The sequence below is a fragment of the Equus caballus genome, chromosome 4 (assembly GCF_041296265.1).
Source record: "Equus caballus isolate H_3958 breed thoroughbred chromosome 4, TB-T2T, whole genome shotgun sequence".
Taxonomy (NCBI): Eukaryota; Metazoa; Chordata; class Mammalia; order Perissodactyla; family Equidae; genus Equus; species Equus caballus.
Window position 1 is genome coordinate 33,100,232 of NC_091687.1, and position 22,831 is coordinate 33,123,062.

The 22,831-nt window shown below is 32.9% G+C and overlaps 1 protein-coding gene across 2 annotated transcripts in view; it reads right to left on the reverse strand.

Moving 5' to 3' along the window:
* SEMA3A (semaphorin 3A) overlaps positions 1-22,831 on the reverse strand; it is a 451,042-nt gene that overhangs the window by 398,413 nt on the left and 29,798 nt on the right. The window contains exon 2 of one of the 2 annotated variants that reach the window (XM_070264479.1): positions 1,575-1,608. The exons of the other annotated variant lie outside the window; for it this stretch is intronic. The gene's annotated coding sequence lies outside the window, so the exon portion shown is untranslated. The remainder of the gene's footprint in view (positions 1-1,574; positions 1,609-22,831) is intronic. 2 annotated transcript variants of the gene reach the window in all.

Below are 22,831 nucleotides of genomic sequence, written 5' to 3' on the forward strand. Positions count from 1 at the left end.
ATATTGTAGGGTGTCATAACAAAATTGTCATTTAAGTAGAGAATTTCCTAGGTTTTAGAATATACATGCTGAAATATTTTGGGATTGTGTTTCATAATGTCTGCAATTACTCTCAAATGATTCAGAGAAAAATGCTGCTTGGGAACAGCAGAAAGCAAATGTTGCAAAACTGTTAATACCTGATGAACTTAGTTCATAAATTTCACAGATGTTAATTTTGCTAATCTTCCAACATCTCTGTAGGTTGGAATTTTTCTAAATAAACATTTGGGGACGTAAAGAATGAACTATTTGGCTTGTTTTGGCATTTTGTCATATTTAAATTTTAAGCTGATATCAGTTTGCTTGTGTGTGTGCCCTGGTCTTCTAGACATTGGAAGCAGCGCAGCTGGGAGCATAGGCTCTCAAGTGAGAGTTTAGTAACAGGTTTCAAATATCAAAATTGCTACTTACAAGCTGTGTATCATTGGACAATTTAGATACACTCTGTGCTTATTTTTCTGAGTTGTATGATAGGGATATAGCAACAAAATTACCTACCATATATTTAATACTCAACCAATGGTTAACTAAACTCTTAGAATTTCTTTAAAGCATAAGGTAGACCTAATTCCACAAGCCTCAAAAAGTATATCCATGTAATCTAGACTTGCTTGCTCTGACTTAACAGAAAACTTTGATATCTTTTTGTTATTGGTGGGACATTCAGGAGCTCATTTATTTATTGCTGGTTCTTCCTTGCTAATCAGCATCCCTAAAAGGAAGTTCTAGTCACATGCATTTACTTCATAAATGCAAAGTTATAAAGTTGGAAAAAGATCTTTGAAACAAGGAACTTTGGGTTTAAAACAAGAAAGACAGAAGCTTTACCAATAGACTATCAACCTTTAGTCGGATACCAGATTGGAAAAGTGATAGGAACTTCAGATTCAGAAAAATGAAAATGTTCTCAGGTTTTTTGTGTTTACTTTGGAATTGGGCAGGTATAATTTAAAGCAATATTTGGAGCAAAGGCTTTGGAGTAAAGACAAACTTTCAGAGGGAAAATGATGCAGAGGCTATTCATCTATTTTTAATCCATATGGATCCACAGCTCTAACATAGCAGACTAATTAGAAAATCCTGTTCCAAGAAGGAATAAAATTCAGTTCCTGCTTTGTTCATTAAGGTTCCCATGGTAATTGTAATTTTTAAGGCACAATCCTTTGAAAAACCCTAATTTGCTTGATTATTGTAACTGGCTATCATATTTTAAAATTTAGCTCTGTGCTAAACTTTTTAATTTGGCTGCATTATAAATAGATATTTGATTTCAGTGCAAAGAAACTCTACTCCAATCTTGAATAAAGAGTATTTTACCTATATTGTGATTTAATAGTGCTCTGCTTTGTTACAAATAAATAGTTCAAATCTCTTTCAGATACTCTGTACGCATTACAAGACACTACAAAATGTAAATTTATAATAAATATGGATAGCTTCAATGTTATTTGGTCTCGAACTCTTGTAAGGTGACGAAAATCTTCTTTTAGATTTTTAATTAATGAATATCATTGTGTAAAATGTTTACTTACATGACAGAAGACAGGAATATTCACTTTAACGTTTCTGAAAAAATAAATTGATACGGATGGGTTGTAAATTTATTTCCTCACACCAAAAATCCTATGACCAGTTTGTGTTTTTGTTACAAAATTTTGTTTTATTTCAACTATAAACTTACTGTCATAGAAATTCTGTTCAAAATTTTAAATTTTATAGTCCTTTAATACCAGGAAAACATTTTTACTGTTTGCATTTAAACAATTTCAATTATAATAAGAAATTGTTAACAAAAAATGGCATTTCAATCTTTTAATTGGATATTGCTCTTGATAATCAGTTATTCCCAGGCATCAGCTTAGATGTGAGGAATAACCTAATGTAAATTAGTTTATAGTTAAGAACACTGCAGTAGTCACTGAAATTTTAGTTTGTAACTCCACTTTTTATTTTCTACATGATTTAAAAGACAAATGCATAAAAATAATTATAAATCTATTATTGGGCACATAATATACAAAATTATAATTTGACCACCAACATAAAGGAGAGGAGCAGAAGTGTATAGGAGTAGAGCTTTGTATGCTATTGAAGCTAATTAGGATCGAAAAAACTAGATTGTTATAAATTTAGGATGTTCATTGTATTTCCCATGGTAACCAAAGTTTTAAAGAGCCTACATTCAAACTCAGGCAGTCTCAACTAGTGTCTGCTCTTAACCATGTTATGCTACCTCTCAATGTGAAAGGAGATTTGAATTATTCGCGCATTCATTGAGAAAATATGTACATTGGCCATCTAAGGAAAACCATTTTAATAGATTCTGGCAGTGTAATGCTGAATAAAGTATTAAACCTGCCTTCCAATAGATCATAGTAATCACTACAACATTTTAATTCATTGTAACATAATATACAAATTTATAAAAAGCAAAAAAATTTTCTTTGATAAATACAGAATAAAGGAGACATGTTTGTAGTCTTGGTACTATGAGAATACTATGGAAAGACTTATAGGTATAAGACTTGAATATGAAATTGTCACTGTGTGATGGTTTGTAAGTTTCAAATGGTCTCTGACACCTCTGACCACACTGCCTACCCTTCCTCCTCTCCAGCCACCCTGACTTCCCTGCTGTTTCTTGAAAACACTAGGCAGAGTCCTGTCTTGAGGCTCCTGTATTTGCTATTCTTTCAGCATAAACACAATCCTTGTACATAAACTTGAGTGTCCCTACCTCATGTACGTCACTTCACCAAACAGGCCTTCTCCAGCCATCCTGTAAACAAGAACTACATTCCTCCCCAGACATTGCCTACTTCAATTGATTCCCTATATCTTTATTTACTTTTTGTCATAGCAGTTTAAATACCTATCTATCTATCATCTGTCTATCTATCTCACTTTATTTGTTCAGGTAAATCTTTTTTTTTTATGATTTAAAAGAAGAAAATGTTCGCAACACAACTTTACTCCCAATTTTAACTTGTAAAATCATAGGATTCTTACAAATTTAACTTAAATATCTCCTAATGAGCTTTAACATTATGTCCCTTCTTGACTATTAGCAAAGAGAAACTTACCATTATACTCATTGCAACAACTTTTGATATTTAAACTTAATATCTTTTAACACTAATCTTTACCTTTTCAGATAAATATTGTAGCTTTTATCTCTAGGCTTCCTATTCAAAACTTCAAATTCTTTCTTAATCTCCCCTGGAAGGCTATAACTTCATTGTTCACACATGCTGTTCTCCATTTTTAAATATTTTTAACACAATAAAATAAAATATTGGCTAATCAAATAAACATATTTTATGTGCATTTTCTCTGATCAAGAGTAAGAAGACTTACTCTGGGAAGATGTGAGGACATGCATTACCAAAGGATGGGGCTTCTAGAGTGAGGATTATACCATTGGGTAAAGAAGAAAACCACGTTAGAGGGATCCTGGGGTGTTAAGTTATTCGACTACTATAATAAATGCCATCCCATTTCTCTACCTTTTCTAGAAGCTGTTGAACATAAGTTGGAATAATTCTATCTGAATAGCTATGCTTACCTTCCCAGCCTCTCCAAATGCCTCTAAATTAAAGAATGATATCAATAATTTATTTTTGGCCTATATCATCATTTCAAAATAAAAAATCAAAGAAGGGCTATGACCAAGAATTCCAATGGCTTAAAACAAAATCTTTGCTGTTAAAATTTTCAATGAGAGTGGAAGGGGACATAAAACATGACCTCTCATTCAAGGATGTCCTATCCAGTAAGATGCACACAAGAAAGACATATTAAAGAAAGAACAGGCAGTCAAAATGTTTACATTGTCCTAATTTAATTTGCTGTTGAGAATGTTGGTGGAAGGAGGAAGGTGAGGCAGGGAAATGGACACGAACACATCACGGACAAGAATACCAATAAATGTCAACCAGCACAGAAACCATAAACACAGTAATATGCTACCAGGAGCTTTATGCTATTATAAATGTTCCTGGCAAATTGTGGAGATAGAAAGTTAAAATACACATTAAATTTCACACTAAGTAAATACCTCAATTAAAATGTTGAGGACTGTATTTGTTACTCTGTCAACCTAAATGAAATATAAACCCAATTGGGAAGGCTATGTCTTTGACAATTATTTTTATTTTATTAAAATGTAACAATCCTTCGTTTCATTTATCTTCTATTTTTGAATAGTTTTATTACTCAAGAGGGCTCTAATTATGATACAACATGTTCAAAAGAAAATATGCATATTTCAACAGCTTTTAATTATTAGGAGAATAATTAAAATGAAATGTGCTTGATTTTAGGAAAGCAAAGATAATTGAAAGGAAATTCTGACATATATATTCTCCAAACAATAAAGTTAACTAAATAACATACTTTCCAAGTAGGGAAATAATATTTTGCATAAGAACTGGGCAATTCCTGTAATGCTAAAGAATAGACAGTAAAATTTTCTATACAAACGTGATTATTAAAGAATAAAAGTAGCTAAAATTTCACATAGAATGGATAAAAATTAAAATGATTGCAAATTCCAATTGTCATTATTATAAGGATATAATCATGCTTAGTTAAGGCATGAGCTTTTCAAACTGGTTAGATCATTATTATTCAATCAGATGGATGTGAAAAATAAGTAATTCTAACCTTTCATATGTAACATAGTAATTTGACCCTGTGTCTGATGATTTATTAAAGAAACAGGCTTCATGGGATGGCTATCCATGAAACAGATTGGCTGGGAGGGCCAGGTGTCAGTGAAGGATGCTGGTTCAAGGTATAGATCATTTGTCTCAAAGCCTTCCACATTTCTCCACAACCACACACCCACAGAATGGTATGTGTGTGTGTGTGTGTGTGTGTGTGTTTTACTGTGTTTAAGTTTAGTTTTGGCAAAGAAATAAACAGCTAAATTGTATAATGTTTTGAAGATCTTTATGGAGTGTAAAACTCTAAAAGCCTTACATATTCAGAACATGGTCCTTCCAGATCATTTTCCCAAAGAATCAAATGATATAATGGAATTTAACATTAATAGATTATGTGTGCAGCTATTTAGGGAAGTGGTTTCTCTTAATAATCTGGCTGCCCTAAATATTTTACACAAAAGGCAGCCCTAATTAGAGGACATTTTGAGAAAAAATTTTTTTTATTTCGTTTTAAGTTTGTGTGTGAAGGAAAACTAAGTGCATTTAAACTTGCCTTTTTGCCCATGAGCACTTGAGGGGAAATTTAGTTTCCATAATTATGATTCACTGACACCTAATTCATCAAATATTGTTTTTTGTACTATTTGATGTTCATGGAGTCTTATCAGTCTGTTAGTCTTTTAAAGCTTTTCTTCCTTGAACCAAGAGGTCATATTTTGCCAAACTTTGAATCTAACTACTTTTCAAAAAGTTTATACTCATGTTAGGGTCAGAATTCACTAAATTTGAGCTGAATTAAAAAGAAGAAAATACTTTGTTTCATTTACTTAAGCTAATAGGTAGAAGAAAATAAAATATGTTTCAAAGAAGTTACAGAAAATTAAAAATAAGAGCTTGAATAGCAAAGTCTACCTAAATTTGATGACAACTTTTTTAGGTTTATTAATTATTTTTCTAAGAATCTAATCTAAAGAAAATTGTTTAGGGTGAAGCCAGCTTCAGGAATTAATGACGGAACAGAATGTGGCAAAACTCAGTTAATTTAACAAGAATTCATTGACATTCACGTTACAAAGATTCAAAGACTTAAGAGTACCCTGCCTTCAAAGGGCTTATAGTTGAGTAGTAGAGGTCTATAAGCAAATACTTATAATACATTATAATAAGGCAAATGATAGAACTACATGCAGAGTAACATGGAGGAGAAAGCAATTGCCTCTCTCTGGAGAAGTCGGGGCAGATTGTAGAAGATGAAGTGCAGTGATAACTCTGTACTGAACAGGAACGGAAGTTTTCCAAGCAGACAAAGGAAGACATTGGATTATCGACACAAAAAAACACCATCAGCAGATGGTGTCAGTGGTAAGTGAGACACAGTGATTTCTCTTCGTAGATTCCTAGCATTCTCTTTATAGTAACGCTAGATTAGAAAAATCTACTCCACATATGGCGGGGGATTAGAGTAGAGAGGAAACCGGAGCCAGATCCCTGTATACCATGTAAATAAGTTTAGACAAAGCTTAATAATGATGGGAGCCATTGAATGTTTTAACGTAGAAGTGACACAACAAGATATATGTTTAAGTAGTCAATCAGAACGTAAATTGTTTTAAAATTCTCCTCGTATGCAAAAAGGGCAAAAATTAAAACATTCACAATTTAGTGTAACTGAGATTAAGCCACAGTTTCTTTCATCTACTTATCCTATGTTCTTTGAGGGGCTAAGTATTAAATTGCGTGTTTGTGGAAACAATGAATGAATTATTTATTCTGAAAGAGAAATTATTTATTTATCCAAAAGTCTTTTCATTCAGCTTCCCCAAATAGTATGAAACTGCCATTTACGTTGAGTTAAATACCAGTAATTCAATTCCATGATAGGAACACAAAGCAGAATCCTAGTGGCTGTCATCTAAAACAGCTCCTCAGCTCTATGTACTTTTATATATCATCCCTCAGAATAAAAGATCACAAGGAGTTTTTACCGCAGGCTTTCTGGTTGGTTAAGGTGATTCCCAAAGGGTTCAAATGAAGAATGACATGTGGTAAATCAGAAGAAAGTCAGCTTTAGTGGCTAATTTTTCCTGGAAGACCAGCTGGAATAAAAAAGGAGCAACACTGAAGTAGACAAAAATGGTAGGTGGAATTTTGTGTCATTTGAGCTAGTAATTAGTTTTTGTTGCTGGTATTCGAAGTAACTCCCTGCTCTGGCCATTCTTCTTTGCCTGCTTCTTTCCAGTTAACAGTCTGGTTTGAACATCAATTACTTAAACTGCTATTGTTATTAAGATAGTCTTATGTAATATCTCAAAAGATTGGATAGAACCTTTTTTTGCTTAGTAGAGCACATTTCATTTCATTTTAAAAACATTATAAATTCAATTTCAAAATTAATCTGATGCTTTTACAGCATTAGTTTTCTATTTCTACTTCTGTTTTTTAAATAAAAAAAGGAAAATTGCTTTAAAGAAAAACATTAAAGGAAAGATTTTTAAAAACTTGATATTTTGTTATGATCCATGAGAACAGAGCATTCCAGATGGATGAAATTTTCAAATAGAGAATGCCATTAAGAAAGTAACTTGAAATGTGCAGTAATCAGATCAGCAGAATAAAAGCAAATAGAACAGTAAAGGACTGTAATGTGTGAATCTACCAAAATATTTGCTCTAATCAGTAGCGCTCAGGTGCTACTTTCAAAATTAATTTCTCTAAACTAATTATATTCCAGTCTAGTATTGGTATTTCCTCAGGCCAACATGACATTAACTGCTCCCCTACTAACCTCAGCTGATTTTTGAAAAGCTAATTTTCAAACAATGTTTCACAGAAAATGAAAGTTAATGGCTTGACAGACAAACAATGGAAGGAAATCTTTGTGAAAAAAAAGCAATCTATCCTAAAACGGGCTGGAGAAAAATGTGTAAGCATTATATATTTTCAGGAACTTCCAGAGACTACAGCCTATGGATTATACTTTGTTAATCAAAAGGAAGTTAAGTGCTATTCTTTCAGCAGTCAACAAATATGTATTGGCTGCCTGTCTATTCTGAACAAAAAATAGGAAGACCAAAATGAAGTGGATATAAATACTGCATTCAAGAAGTTTACAGTGTGTTCAAAATGACTTTATGTATTTGTGTATGTGTATAAAACAAAATAAAAATAGTCAAAATAAGATGGCCCTACAACATTGTATGTTAGGCTCAACTATTTCAATTAGCTTTTCCCACAACTTCAAGGCATCAAACTAATATGTTATGATGAAATCCATAGAAGACCAAGCCTATAATTGTAGTGGGTGTGCCATGGTAATTATAGTTGTCATACAGTTAAAAATTCATTGGTCCATGGAGGTGTAATGGGTCAAATAACTTTTTAGCTAGGCAGGATGTTGGGGCTAACTCAAAGTGTGAGCTACTTCATTATATGTATCATCACCGATTGCCAGCAAAACATTGGAAAGTGATGCCTTTCAAACCAAAAACTGAGTAGCGATAATATTTCCTCCCTCGGCCTGAGTAAGGACAGAGGACATATTGCCTGAAGACTGCTTTTGTATGATAGTTAATGAGAGGGAACTCACCAAGTAGAAACAGTCAAGAGTTTGAGAGATCAAAGAATGTCAGCAAGGTAATGACCAATACTTCCAGGCTCATCATCTGTATATTGTAATAAAAGATTTTGTTCAAGTTTCCTTTTTATTTCAACTTATAACAGATTTCATTAAAGTTTCTTCTTTATTATAGCTTATTGTTTCTAAATATGTAATAAATCGACATTCTGAAAGTATCATTGTCTGAACTTTGCAAAGGAAACTAAACAAAAAGGGGTTTTCTCCAGAGACTGTTCTATCAGAGGGACCCAAGCAGTATGACACAAGAGTAACAAAACTGAGAGCTTCAATGAGAAGTTGAACACAAGGAAGATAGAATGGGAACCCACTTGTTCAGTTCCCTGTCTTCATTGATGATTTTCCTTCTATAGGTCCCCAATAAAAACTTTTAGAAAGGAAAGGTAGGAAAAATAGAAAAATGCTTATTTTTAATAAAGGAAGAGGAACTAACTCCTTAGAGCCACCACAGTTAAATAACTTCTACATTCGATGACTTCTTTGCTGGATATACATGGACTTAGAGCAATGAACACTAACACCTGTACTTGTTTTAGGCTGTTGTGATTTAATGACTTCAAAGTAAGACAATGGCAAATGTCCTTTCTTCTTCCTGCTTGTAGCCCTTAAACCATGGGTCAAAAATCAGAGAGGGAGAACAGGCACATAACCTCTCCCTCCTCCTTCCCCCACTTTCATTCTGAACCTAGGAACAATTCTCAGTCAAGAGGATATGGGAAGTACAAAGAAACGTAAAAGACTTATGACAAATCAAAGTTCATGTTCCTACTTGGATGAATTTTATCTTAGTTTCATGCCTGCCTTAACTCTTGATTATATTTCAAGAAGTAAAACTATTTTGTTATTTTAGATTACTGACTGCCAGTGCTGGTTTTATTTACAGTGTTTCTATTGAGCATAAGCAAGGCAGCAGTCCTGATTATTTTATTTTGACAGAACAAATATGTGTGCTATGAAAAATTCTGGATTATGTCTGATATTAAAACAGAGCCATGAAAATAGATATTTCTGATGAGACTTTTCAAACAGTGACTGTCAAAGGTTAGCCACCCACAAAGAAGATTTAGATTAAGGCTATAAAAAGCCTGCTTGTGGAATTACTAACTGTTAGAAAGTGGAAAAGGAATTAAATCTGTCAACACAAAAGAAACAGGGGCAAGGTGGCAGTGCATATGAAGATTTCTGACAATGTTACCAATTCTCTAAAGATCATAAAATACAAACAAAGCAAATGGAACTCATATTGAATTAATGAATCAAGAATATATTCACCTTTAATGTTGAAATTTAAAAATAAATAGTTTCAGGTTAGAAAAATGAAAATTAGTAAATCCATGACAGATGAGATGGAATCATTAAATTTATTTATATATTCAAATATTTATGATCACCTACCATGTACTAGGTAAGGGGATAGAGAAGTAAACAAATATGCAAAATAATTACATTTGGAGCAGAGGATAGAAGCAAATAAATAAAAATATATTTTGTTAAAAAGCAATACACATCCATGGGTCAATGATGATGTAGCAGGTTGTATTTTCCAAACTTAGCTATGCTATCTCCCATCTGGCATTCTCTTCTTAAAATGTGACTTTGCCACCCATTCTGTCATGGAAAGATGAGGCCTATTCTCCCACTCCTTGAATCTTGGCAGGCTTGTGACTATAGCTGAAGTAACACTATGTGACATCCAAGCATAGGTCATTAAGGCCAGGTGGTATGGCTTCTACCTGGTGTTCTTGGGACACTTGCCTTTGGCGCCCTGAGCCATAGTGTAAGCTGAATGAATGTCTTGAGATCATCATGCTATGAGCAATTCTAAACTAATACATGTGGAGAAATCACACAATGAGGCTCTGAGATTACAGAGAAAGGGAGAAGGAGGGGGAAGGCCTGACCAACTCACAGTATCTTCAGCAGTCCACTATGCTACCTTCAGCCACGATCTAATAGCATGAAAGACCTGATTCAGAACTGCCCAGGCCAAGCACTTCCCACAGTCCTCACCCAGAAAAGCAAGATATCAGTATATTAAGATGTGTGAAATATAACTGAGCCAGAGCTTTGAACGAAATTTATAGATAAGAAAAAAGATATTGAAACACTTTCCTAAGTGAAATCACTTTTCCTGAGCTGTCATCTTAGGAACCTAAAAAAAGAAGAGTAAATTACATCCAAATTAAGTAGAATAAAGAAAATAATAAAAATAAGAGGAAAAATTAATGAAGCAAAAACTGACAAGTCAATCAAGTCTAAAGTTAGTAAAATTAATAAAATAATTAATAGTTAATAAAATTGTTAAATCTCTAGTTAGACTGATGAAGGAAAAGGGAGAAAATCAAAAATTATAAGTAACAGGACTGAAAGATGGGACATCACTATAGATCAAACAGACATAAAAAGAATTCTAAGGAGATTTAGTGAATATCGTTATACTAATACATTTGACAACTCACAGGAAATAGGTGAATTCTTTGTAAAGCCTAACTTACCAAACCTGACAAGAGACTGAATTGAAAAATCTGAAGAGCCCTATCCAAATCAAGTAATTGAATTTATTATAAAATCCTTCCCATAAAGAAAACTCCAAGCCTAGAGGGATATACCAGTAAGTTTTTCAATCATTGAAGGAAGAAGTAATATCTATCTTATACAAACTCTTTCATAAAATAGAGGACAGACCACAATGAAATTCATTCTACAAGGTCAGTGTACCTGATATTAAAAACTGACAAAGACAGAATAAAAGAATATTGCCTAATTCTGGGTAATGGAGTCCCCAGTTTGACTAAGTTGACAACAGAATTATCCAGCACACCAAGTAAGACTCAGGCTGGAGGATAGGCCTCTGCCCACGATGCAGCCATGGCAGGGATGGCCGGGCCCTCACACCCATCACCTGTCCAGGAGAAGAGCAGGCGAGGGCCTGGATACAGGCATAGGGAGGGCCTGAGGGAAACCTGGGCATTTTATTCTATGAAATTATAACAGAAATAAAACAAACACAGAGAATGTGGTAGAAGGATGGAGAAAGAAAGTATTGACCACTCTTTAAGGGATTCTGCTGTATAGGGATAAACAGAGCAGTAGCTGCAAGAAGAAAATATGCAGTGAGTGTTTTTTCCTTTCTTTCTTTATAAAGATGGAAAAGCAACAGTATAACGTGTGTTGTATTTTGATTGATCCAATAAAGAGAAAAACTCAAAGATAGAGTAGATGGAGGAGAGAAGGATTTCTCTGAATAGATAAGAAGAGAACGTATCCAAAGCTGAACTGAAAGGTTTGGCCTTTGCTGGTAGCACTGACAATTCCATCTACAGTTATGGACAAGAAGCTGGGCGGCATGAGCACAATGCAGGTGGGTGAGTAGATGTGATGTGGAAGCTTTTGGAAGTCTTTCTTCCATTGCTAGTATTTTCTCAGTAAATAAATACAAGGTTGTCAACTGCCAGTGAAGATGAGGGGGGGAGTATTAGAGGTTTAATTTAGAGTGGAGAAGGGGTGAAACGTCTTCTGGAAGAGGAGGAGAATGGTGACTCATGCAATTTAATGCAATTTCTAGGCAGCATGAAGGACTTACTTGAGGTTAGCGATTGTCAACTTAAAGAGAGAACCGTCAGTGTGGGTGTGGGTCTCTCTACCTCTGTTCAGCGGTATGGGTTCAGGGACAGAGTAGGTGGAGAATTGGTTTTAATCCTAGTTGTCAAGCAAGTAAAAGTGAAAACTGGGCAAGGGAATCTAGAGTTTATAGAAAAGAGGGATTATAATGATTCATCATGGAATTTAATCTGGAACATAACCTTTAATGTATTGTGGGATTCATTTTACATATCATGAGAAGAAAACAGTGATTAATTTTTTCAACCATTCTGGCTTCAGCTATATTTAAAAGACTAAAAACTATGTCTAGGTTTCCATGTAAACATTTCTTGCCAATCAATAATTCTAAAAATACAACAAAGATATTTTGAATCAGTGAAATGTGTATTTTTGAATCATCAAAAAAAAATAGATCTTAATATTATAGTTCCCGAATCAGGTAAAATTTGTATAACACTTGACATTTTCCAATACAGTTTCATAAATACTATCTCATCTTTTCTCAACAAACTGTGAAGCAGATGGAGTATCTGTTATCATTTCCACTTTACAGGTGTGAAACCTGAGTATCTATCTACCTACCTACTCACAGTGATTTAGGTACCTTGCTCATCATCATGTAGTTTATAATCTCTAACATTACAATTAATTATTTCATTATAATAGAGGGGAGAGAGAAGATGGAATACCTTTCAGCTAATTATTTACATTTTTAGTTAGAGTCTCGGAGAATATCTTAATATTCATTCTTTCTTTTCTTTCTTTCTTTCTTTTTTTTTTTTTTCGCTGAGGAAGATTCACCCTGAGCTAACATCCTCTGCTGATCTTCCTTTTTTTGTATGTGATCCACCACCACAGCATGGCCACTGATGAGTGCTGTAGGTCCACATCTAGGAACTGAACCTGCACCACCAAAGCAGAGTGTGCTGAGCTTTTAACCACTAGGCCACTGGGGCTGGCCTTTAATATTCATTCTTAATGACCACATTAGGGAGTTATTAAGCGTAATGGGAAATCAAAACTCAGGCTTTGGAGTCAGATCAGGGTTCAAGTCTCTCGTTGGCTACTTAATTTCCAGGAGACCTTAGACAAGTTACTTAACTAAGCTACAGTTTTCTCTTTTGCAAAATGGGTATAACAAAATTTACCCCAGAGTTTTGTGTTGTTTAAATATGATGTTGTATGAAAAGCTTACATCTGTATCTAGCATGTTGTCACCAATCTATAAACAGTGATTATAATTTTATAATGTCAAATATTATTTACATATGTTTATATGTGTACATATATATACATATTTATAAATAATCCAAAATAAACATTTTAGTAATAAGTTTGTTAGTTATATAAGTAATTGTTCAGTTATAAAAATGAAATTAACACTTGCTTACTTTCATAGTAAAATTATATATATATATATATATATATATATATATATACATATATTAGTACAATTGGGTATAAAAAACTATTTCCTCACCTATAAATATTCCCTCACTTTCCTTATGTGACCACTTTGAAGGGATTCTTGTATAACTTCTTTCTTTACTTTTTACACCACTGTGGTTGCATTCACATGCCTTCTTCAAATATATTCTTTTTTAACTAACAACCTATCCTGGAGAGCTTTATTTTCTAAATAGTCACATTCCTTTTCAGTGGGTTGAAATGATTCCATTTCATGAAGATACTCTAATTTTTCTAAGAGTGTTGTCTTGGTAAGAATTTGCTTTGTTTGTAGCTTTTCAATATTCCAAACAATATTTTCATGAATACTCTGTACATACATTCCTGATGACTGATGAGATTATATACTTAAGATGAATCCTTAGAAGCAAAATTGCTGGGTTAAAAAATATGTGCAACACATAGCATTTCTCCTAGCCCAACGCAGAAACTGTTGTGCTTTCCCTTGGGAAGGAAAATCTCCCCTTTGGGTGCTATTTAAAGTCAGGTCCGTGGGTAACCAAAGTCATAGGGAAAAGCCCCTGTTGTCAATTTTGAATCATTCTGGAACAAGTTTGTCCAGCTATCACAAATAGCTCTTAAATTGATTACAGATGTTTATAGTCCTAAACTATTGTTAAATAAGCTAAACTAAATCATTAACCGAGATTTGATTATTCTTACCAGTGATAGTAGTGATTTTTATAGAGCATGACAATAGATAGAAATTTGCCTATACATGGATGAATATCTGTTGGAAAAGGAGCTAAGGTCTTCTATTTATGAAGTCTCTACAATGCCTGAAATTCAGCACTACTTTACAAAGTGGCATGATTTGAAAACTTAAAGCAAATTTACCAAAGCAAATTTGCCTTGGCAAAACTCCTGTTTAAAAATCATTGGTGACCTAGCTGTATGCCGAGTTCATGTTTCATTGAACACTTTATTGAGAATAGGAACATAGTTTTATTTTTTTATGTACATTATCCCTTTAACTTCCCGTCATCCAAGTTAGGTTGATGAGAATTTGGAAGTCTTATTTTTTTCCTCTATAGTCTGCAAAACCATAGTCAGTATCACTATATTTTCCTCAAATAAAGAAACAATTACATTGTGAAATTTGCAATCTCTGTTCCCCTCCTCATACTCTTGATCTCTAAATGAATTAGGTAGTATTTGTTTAACTTGTCATTTTTCAAATCTATTTTAACTTTTTTTATCTTTGCTTATTTAAATCTATCTTTAACATCTGTATTTTTACTAATCAAATGAGTCTGAATAAAAAGTTTTATGTAAAGATCACACTTTTGCTCTTTCACTCTGTAAAGCTTAAAAGTTCAATGTTTGGCGAAACAGAATAATCACCAAGTAGACTCAAGATTGTTATTTTAAGGCAAGATTAAAAAAATAGAAGCTAAAATAATTGAGCTTCTAACACAAACCCACGTGGATGTTACTCTGTAATGAGTGATCTGCCATTAAGACTTGTTTTATGGACGACTATAAGGTCATGGGGACCATAATGGAGAATTAAATCTTATTGTTTGAGAATTGATAATGCCAGAAATCCAGATAGGATGGCATGCACTTTGCGAGTATGATGTGGCCATTGGAAAGTATTTGTATGTTATTCCCACAAACATTCATCCATGGTGGCACAACTGACAATATAAATTCAGTGTTCTCATGACCCAGGTAAGTTTCATGATGATTTCTATCCCATTACTTTGCTTCTCTTTTAAACCTAGTGATTCCTTTTTAATTGAGCCTCAGCATGAAACATAAATAATGTTATATTACTATTTATTAAGAATTAGTTTTAAAAGTCTTTTAAAGCCAAAATATGTACAGGGCAACTATGTATTTTGCCACCGGCACTGCTCTATGGGGTGCTGCTGATGAAAGACTTGCTGACAGCAGCAGCAATTCACCTACCTGTTTTCCCTGTAGCAGCGTGATGGGTGCAAAGTTCATCTGTCACTGACCAGAGGTGTCATTTTTCTTTTTCATTCACAACTTGCCTGAACTTGGTGTACTGGGTCACCTGTGACCATTTGTGCAAGTAAGCAAGGGTCTTTTGTTCGGAAGTAAATCTTTGTAAACTGTTGGAGTCTTTCCACTTCTTCTTAACATTGGAAATTTGCAGGGTAACATCCTTATAGATTTGCAGCAGGTTGTTTTACCAATAATAGTTTAAATTTTTTATGTAACCCTAGTCCACGACTCTCCAAATTTTTGCCTCATCTTTATCAAAGACAAAGGAATCTGGGGAGAAAATAAAAGTTCTATCTTTGCACACTTTGAATACCTGCCATTATGCAAATTAAACTGTGGAAGAGAGAACCTCTGAATCTACTTTCAGAGGAAATTATGGTTGATGAGACTTTGTTTCAGTTTGAATGACAGGTAGACGTCATTCTACTCCACACAGTGCAATGCTGCATTATTCTGTGTAATGTCAGGAAATGGCACATAATGGAGCCACCCGAAGGAAACACTCCTGTCTTTCCCTAAAGGCCTCACTCTCTACATTAAATAGTCTTCCATTGTTTACATTATCTCAGTAAAAAGTAATCTGGAATTTATCAAGAATAGCTCTTTGCCTTTCTTTGCAAAAAAAAAAATTGCATAAAAATGTATTTGCTAATATGCTAAAGAAAGCTATTATGCAAGGATCACATCAATGAATCAAACCTGACTTGATTAAATGGTTTAATTCCAATTATACTTTTTCTTTTAGAAGAGGGAGGAGACAATACCCATCCTTTTTGATATTAAAGTGATACTTTAAAGAAAGATAAAGAAAACTGCTGTATTGAAAAATAAGTAGATGTATTGAAGTAATTATGATTATTAGAGCAGTAAAAAATGCATCCACAATATATGCATCCACAAAATTATTTGACATAATTTAAAAGTTTGCCTCAATTCTCTCCTTTGCATATATTCAAAATGTTAATGATCCTGAACTTTTCCTGATAAAAGTAAAAAGCATACATGGAAAAAACATAAAAGAACTGTAGAATCTTACTGCAGATTGGGGAATATTTTCTCTTTCTGCCTTTATTCTGTGTTATAATTAAGTTGGGTTGTATTTATAGAAGATGTCAAGTGGCATTACACTAGGACTTTAAAATGTTTACTCTGTGAAATTGTAAGACATATATCAGCCACAGATAAGTCCCTGCTTGGCCTTGACCAAAAAGGAGCTAACTTTAAGGTGAGAGTTTAGTTTTCTTTTCCATCATCTCTTTGTCGAGTATTCATTGATTGTACACTTTATTGTCATGCCATTCTTTTAACTGAAGGCCTGTATATGAGGGAGCTTAGTGACCAGTTCTTCTACCTAGGGAAATCTGGGGAATGAAAACTCCAGTCATTACTGTCATTAGAGTCATTATAATTGAATGTTCCTAAAACAATAACTTTAATTATAATTTTCAAACTCATGATATCAATGATAGCACGAATATATTGTTATTTTATAGCATGATTACATTGAAAACATAGAAAACTTTACCAGCAATTATCAGATATTATTGTCTATTCACATTATATTTATGATGTCTTGGGCTTTGTGAAAAACATCAACAATAGAAAAACACCCCTCCTAAAAAAAAAGATCCTTACGCTGCTTAATAGAACTATTTGATTCTGATTTTTCCTGCCATCTGGTGGCAAGATCAAAACTCAGATATGTATCTTCGCCTATAAAAACAATGCACTCAAATTTTAAATCTTTTTACCACTGTCAAACAAGGTATACTCAAATTAACTTTATATGATCCCAGTAATGGATTTAATAACTTCAGTAATTATATGTGTAATCCAAATAAAAACAGTTATTTTAATTATATTAACAAAGAGCACCTCAAAGATTATGTTAATCTTTAAAGCTATAGGTACTATAATACACTAAAATTAAGACTCTCAGAAAAATTAGCAAGATAGCTGGTATCACATTTGTATGTCAATATTGCTTCTCATTTTACCACATTCAATATTTGTTATACATTCAGTGGACAGTGCTGCACTATATTAATTTCTTGTAATAGAGAGCTGAATTTTGATTAAAATAGATGATTTTAAACAACAGTATGCTAGAAATATGAGAGCTCTCATTCTCATTTTTTTAAATGAATGTGATGGATCGGGTGAATACCTCTTTCTGAAGATGTTTAAAAATTCAAACAGAAAGTTTAAGATAAAAAATAAATATAAAGTTTATGTAAACTTTGTGCAAATTAAATACTTTGAATGCATTCCTTTAAAATGAGAGTACAAAATTTATCTTACAATATTGTTTTTACTTTAATAGAACTACTCTAATATTTTACATCTTATTGAACAAGAATATTTGAAAGAATGTATGATAATTTAATACTTCCAAATGATCAATAGATGCTTGAATAATAAAATATTTTTATAACCTCCTTACAATAACTTAAAAGGTATAAAAGATAGTGTCGTATATTACATGTTAAGTTCAGTCACTCGATCTGAGTTAGTGATAGCAACGCTTAGCAAACTCAGTTCTTGATTTGAGGACTTGTTTTTCAGAGATATCTCTGAAATTTCAGTGTGAGCCATTTCTTCTTACAATTTGGTCTGAGGCCTCTGATTAATATATTTGTACATAATTAAAAAGAATGGTCTCAAGTTTATCACTTAAAGTTTAGAACCAAGTTATAAGAATTTTCTTAAATTTATAACTTTAAACAATTTTTAAAAGTTATGAGTTTTATTTTTCTGAATTTCAAGAATAAAACATTTGTTTCATTTGTATAGGGGAGACGGAAGGGTTAGAACAAGATTTAACCAATGTAATAACCCAAATATACTCCAACTTTCATTCTCATGAATAGTCTTTCTCACCTAGTTGGCAGTAGGCAAGAACTGAAATAGCTTGTGAGACAGCTGAATGGCTGATTTACGCAGGTCATATGGATACATGTTCTGTCTACACAGCATAAGCTGAAATGGAAATTTGGCAGCTACCCAATGTATGTGATCCTTGACAATTCAGGCCTTAAAGTAGATTTAACACTTGTGAATGAGATGCCTCAATGTAAGGATGTTTGGGATGATATTCTAAAATTATTTCATGTACTTCACAAGTTATTAGATTCTCCTATGGGGGGAAAATATTTAAAAATCAGAAAATATCCCCCTTTCTTATTTCTAATCCTCTATGCTTATAAAGATATGCCTGTAAAAATAAATTAGATAGTCAAGACATCTAAGATTTTTGAGTCAAGTCAGTTTGGGGGCTATGTGATGGATAACACCTTAATACGGTAGACTCTAGTACTCTATTTTGAAAGCCGAAAGCGAACTCTGGGTTATAAAACTCTTGGACTCCTAAATTAATACAGGAATCATTCACGAACTTTTTTGAGCATTTATTTATAGACACTGTGATTAAATAAATGACTAAGGAGGCACTATCATCTCTTAACCATTTAACTTTGAATGGGCTAGATATCAAATGATAAAAATTCTACCATGTGAAGCTGAGAATCTAATATCAACCAAGTAGAAAGATTTAAATTTTGAAAATATTTGGTGATTAATGAATAGTAATATATTGATTTATGTAACCGCATAGTTATGTATCCTATAGTAAAGCCTTTAAAAAATAACTTCATTGAATAAATTTTTCAATTAAAAAACAAAAGTTTGAATTTTCTTTTTATACAACTTATAGAAATAATCATGGTGTATTTGGCTTTGTTTACATTTAATATCTGTGATGTCACTTCAGTCCTTTCTACAAACAAACAAATCCCCATTTGTACAACATGTTAGAAAGACCCATTTAATCTTTTAGTGGTTTTGTAATTTAAATCTCCTACCCATTATGATTATAAAAACCTGAGGCCAATGGACCCTAAGTGACTTAGCTAATGTCAGCTATTAAGTAATACAGCCAGGACACTCAAACTCAGGTCTTCAGATACCAAGCATACTGATTTACGTGTCTTATATAAATATACATGAATTTTAATATAAACACAAGTGGGTTCCAATCTCAGATTCATCAATGAATACCCAGTACCTCTGAACAAATCTGCTGATAATGCTATCTCTAGTGTGGAACGGAATGTCAGGAAGGGTGGATAATAGAAAAGAGGCAATTTTCCAGTTTCTCCTGAGGCAGTTCTTCCTCGAGTATAGAATATAGTCTTGTTCAATTACATGAAAATACACTTCATATCTACGTAGGTATGTATGACCATTTATCAAGCTTCAGTTCTGCTGCTCCTCCGCTCCATCAAGAATCATCAAGATCTGAGTGCAGAGCAAACGCTAGAGAAGCTGCTGACACAAATTAATGGACTTCAGAAAGTAGTGAAAGATTTAATATTTAGAGGAGAGAGATTTATGTCTGTCTTTTTAAAGCAACTGCGAAAAACCAAAAGTTTTATAAATTTTGCCTTATAAATTTTCAAGTAATTTGAATACATAGGAAATTTGAATTGAAATGACTTTTTTGCAATAATCCTTAAAAAATTAAGCTAGAAAGTGTTTTGTTTAAATGAGGCATTTCTGCTAGATAAAGAAACAATCTCAAGTGTTTCTATTTAATCAAATGATTAATATATTTTAAATAGAAGTTAATATACTAAACTGCCAGATATCCATTTGAGATGTTCTAACTTGAGAATAGAAATACACTTGATTACAAATAAGGAAAAACATGTTTCTAACTAATTCTTAATTTTTTGTTAAATATATTAGTCAATCAATCATTGGGCAAAAAAAAACTCCACAATTATTAGGCAAAAAAGTCCACTTATGTTATATAATTATAAGAAACAAACAGATAGGTACATATATACACACACAATGCATGTAAATGAAATGAGGAGAATCAACTTGGTGAATGATGAGAGCCGAAGTGTACTTGACTTTTAGGCCTAGTCCTTTGTGTTCACAACCTATTTTTTTAATTGTTTGGATGTTATGTTAAATTCTATGTTGGAAGAGGACAGTTTAAATTACATGAGTAATTATTCATCTTCTAAACATAGAAGCATTACACACACAGGAAGATTGTGAGTTTGTGAAATGAGAAAGCAATGCTTCACCTTTATACCAAGAGAGTGATTTTCCCTCTGTAGCCTTTTGGAAAAAAGAACACATCTTAATGGCTGATTTAACATGTGCAGCAGCTTTTATTTGTGTCCCTCTTTAAAGAGAAGAAATGAATATTTAAACAATTTTTTATTTAACTCTATTATAATTTAACCTATTGAAGCCATTAGTTCAGAGAAAAAAGTTGTTAGTCTTTGTTACTATGTAAATCATAGAAACAAATAAATAGGATGAACATTTTACTTTTTAATTTTTATTGCATTTTCTAAAATTTTCTCACAGAATTATTAATTTTTCAGTTTACATACTGCAATTGCCCACTGGGGAGCTTAGAATTCTAGCTTTTTGCCTTGCCTTTCCTTGAGGAAAGTTCCTCTAGCCTGTTAGCTTTCTGATTAAGGAGTCCTCCACCTCTCTCCTGGTCATCCTCCAGATTTCACATTTTGTCTTGACATCTCCCAGCTTTTACTAAATTCCTGTGAGTGTACAGCACTAATATCATCACACTCCTGGCACCTGCTTTCAAATTTTATACATACGTATTTATAATATTGTTGTTGCTTTCTATAAAAATCCTCCAAGGACCTACTACATTTCCAACATGGGATTTGTCATGTTCCAGAAAGTTGTTGTAATATCAGGGATATAGGTCATGTAAGATATGAAATGAGTTGCAGTTAAAAACACATACTCATATTTCTAAGCATTCTGTTTCAAGGATAGAAAAAAAGAATGTAGCTTCTGAACCATTAAGAACAAGAAGGATTTCACATTGGAACTGTTGATACAGAACAAATTCTCTAGAGAATGTGAATCATTACACTTTATTTGTGCTTCATTTCTTTATAATAAAACAATAGTAATCACAAGTTGCAATGTTTTAAAATGATCTCTAAAGAACTCAAGTAGTTTTTCAAACAAAAAATAACTTCAGTAACCTTTGTAGCAGGTGGACAATAAATATTATCAACCCTAATAGAGATGAAAGAAAGTAGATATGATTCAAATCAATGGTGTGAGGAAAATCTATAGAAAGAAACACAGGGTCTGAATTACGAAGTTCCTAAAGATTTCCTTGACGCTCTGAATAACAAGCTTTGCATTCAACATACGTTTTATAACTTCATCAGAAAACATTAATAATCTTAAGGAATAAAATTTTCTTTGAATGAATTATGATTTACTTAAGAAAATTTAAATCTTGGTTACATATAACTTTTCAGAGGCTTTAGGGTTTCATCAACTCAATTTGACAATACTATCAATTCCAATTTTCAAAATGTTAAGAATTCTTGACTGAGAATTTTTAAAGCTAATTTAAAGAAAGGTGTTATAATCACGAACACACCATTCCAGGGGATTTGTAATCCTACAGATTGAAAGGCAAATAAAGCAATGGGATAGAAGTTTAATTTTGTTTTCTTAACTTAATAGATTCAGAAACTAGTAATTTAGTGCTATCTTTGTGTCAGAACTTATGTTTTTGGGCATTTTTCCAAAAATATGATGAAACATGGGGAGCTATAATTTGCTAATCAATCCTCAGAAAAAATAAAAATGAGAAGGAACAATAATAATAGTAGTAATTATTTTGGAAAAGTTTTATGCAACTTGCAGGCTATTCTGCATCTGTCTACCATCTCACAATGAAACAAAGAATGTAAACTCATTTACCCTCTCAAATCTTGTCATTTGGTGAAATTGAGGTAAATAATTATCCACAACTTAAAGGTCTCATAGCCTTTACACTGTTCCAGTCCATTTGTTGACTCAGACACCAGCAATTTGATTAGAATATGCTGTCCCATTTGATGAGTGTTTTACAGTTTACCCAGAGCTTTATTATATGCTATCTAATTTAAGACACACAAAGCTCTCTGGAGAGACAAGAGATTGTTTTCCCCATTCAAGAATAAGGAAGCCAAGGCTCAAAAAGGAAATCCATGTAGGAAATGGAAGAGTCCTCAAAGGAAGTGAAGCTTCAGCCTCCCGGTTTCAGGTGTTATTTGTGACTCTTTGCAACTGACACCCAAGTGTACCTAAGTGCAAAACTGAGTCACATAAGCTTCACTGAAATGCCTACACTTAGATGCACAGATTGGCTTACATTTCAAACCAAGAGAAACCCCAATATGTGCAGTTGAAAAGCAGGCTATTTATTCCTATATTTTTAAAATACTTTTCTTTTGTAAAATTATTTTAGCATCCTAGGTAGATTCTTCAAATTCGTAAGTTATATGTCATTTTCCCCATTTAAGAAAGCATAATATGCTTCAAGTATACTTCATTTAAATGCCATCTAATAGACACGATGCTCTATACAGGGGATGTGAAATGAATT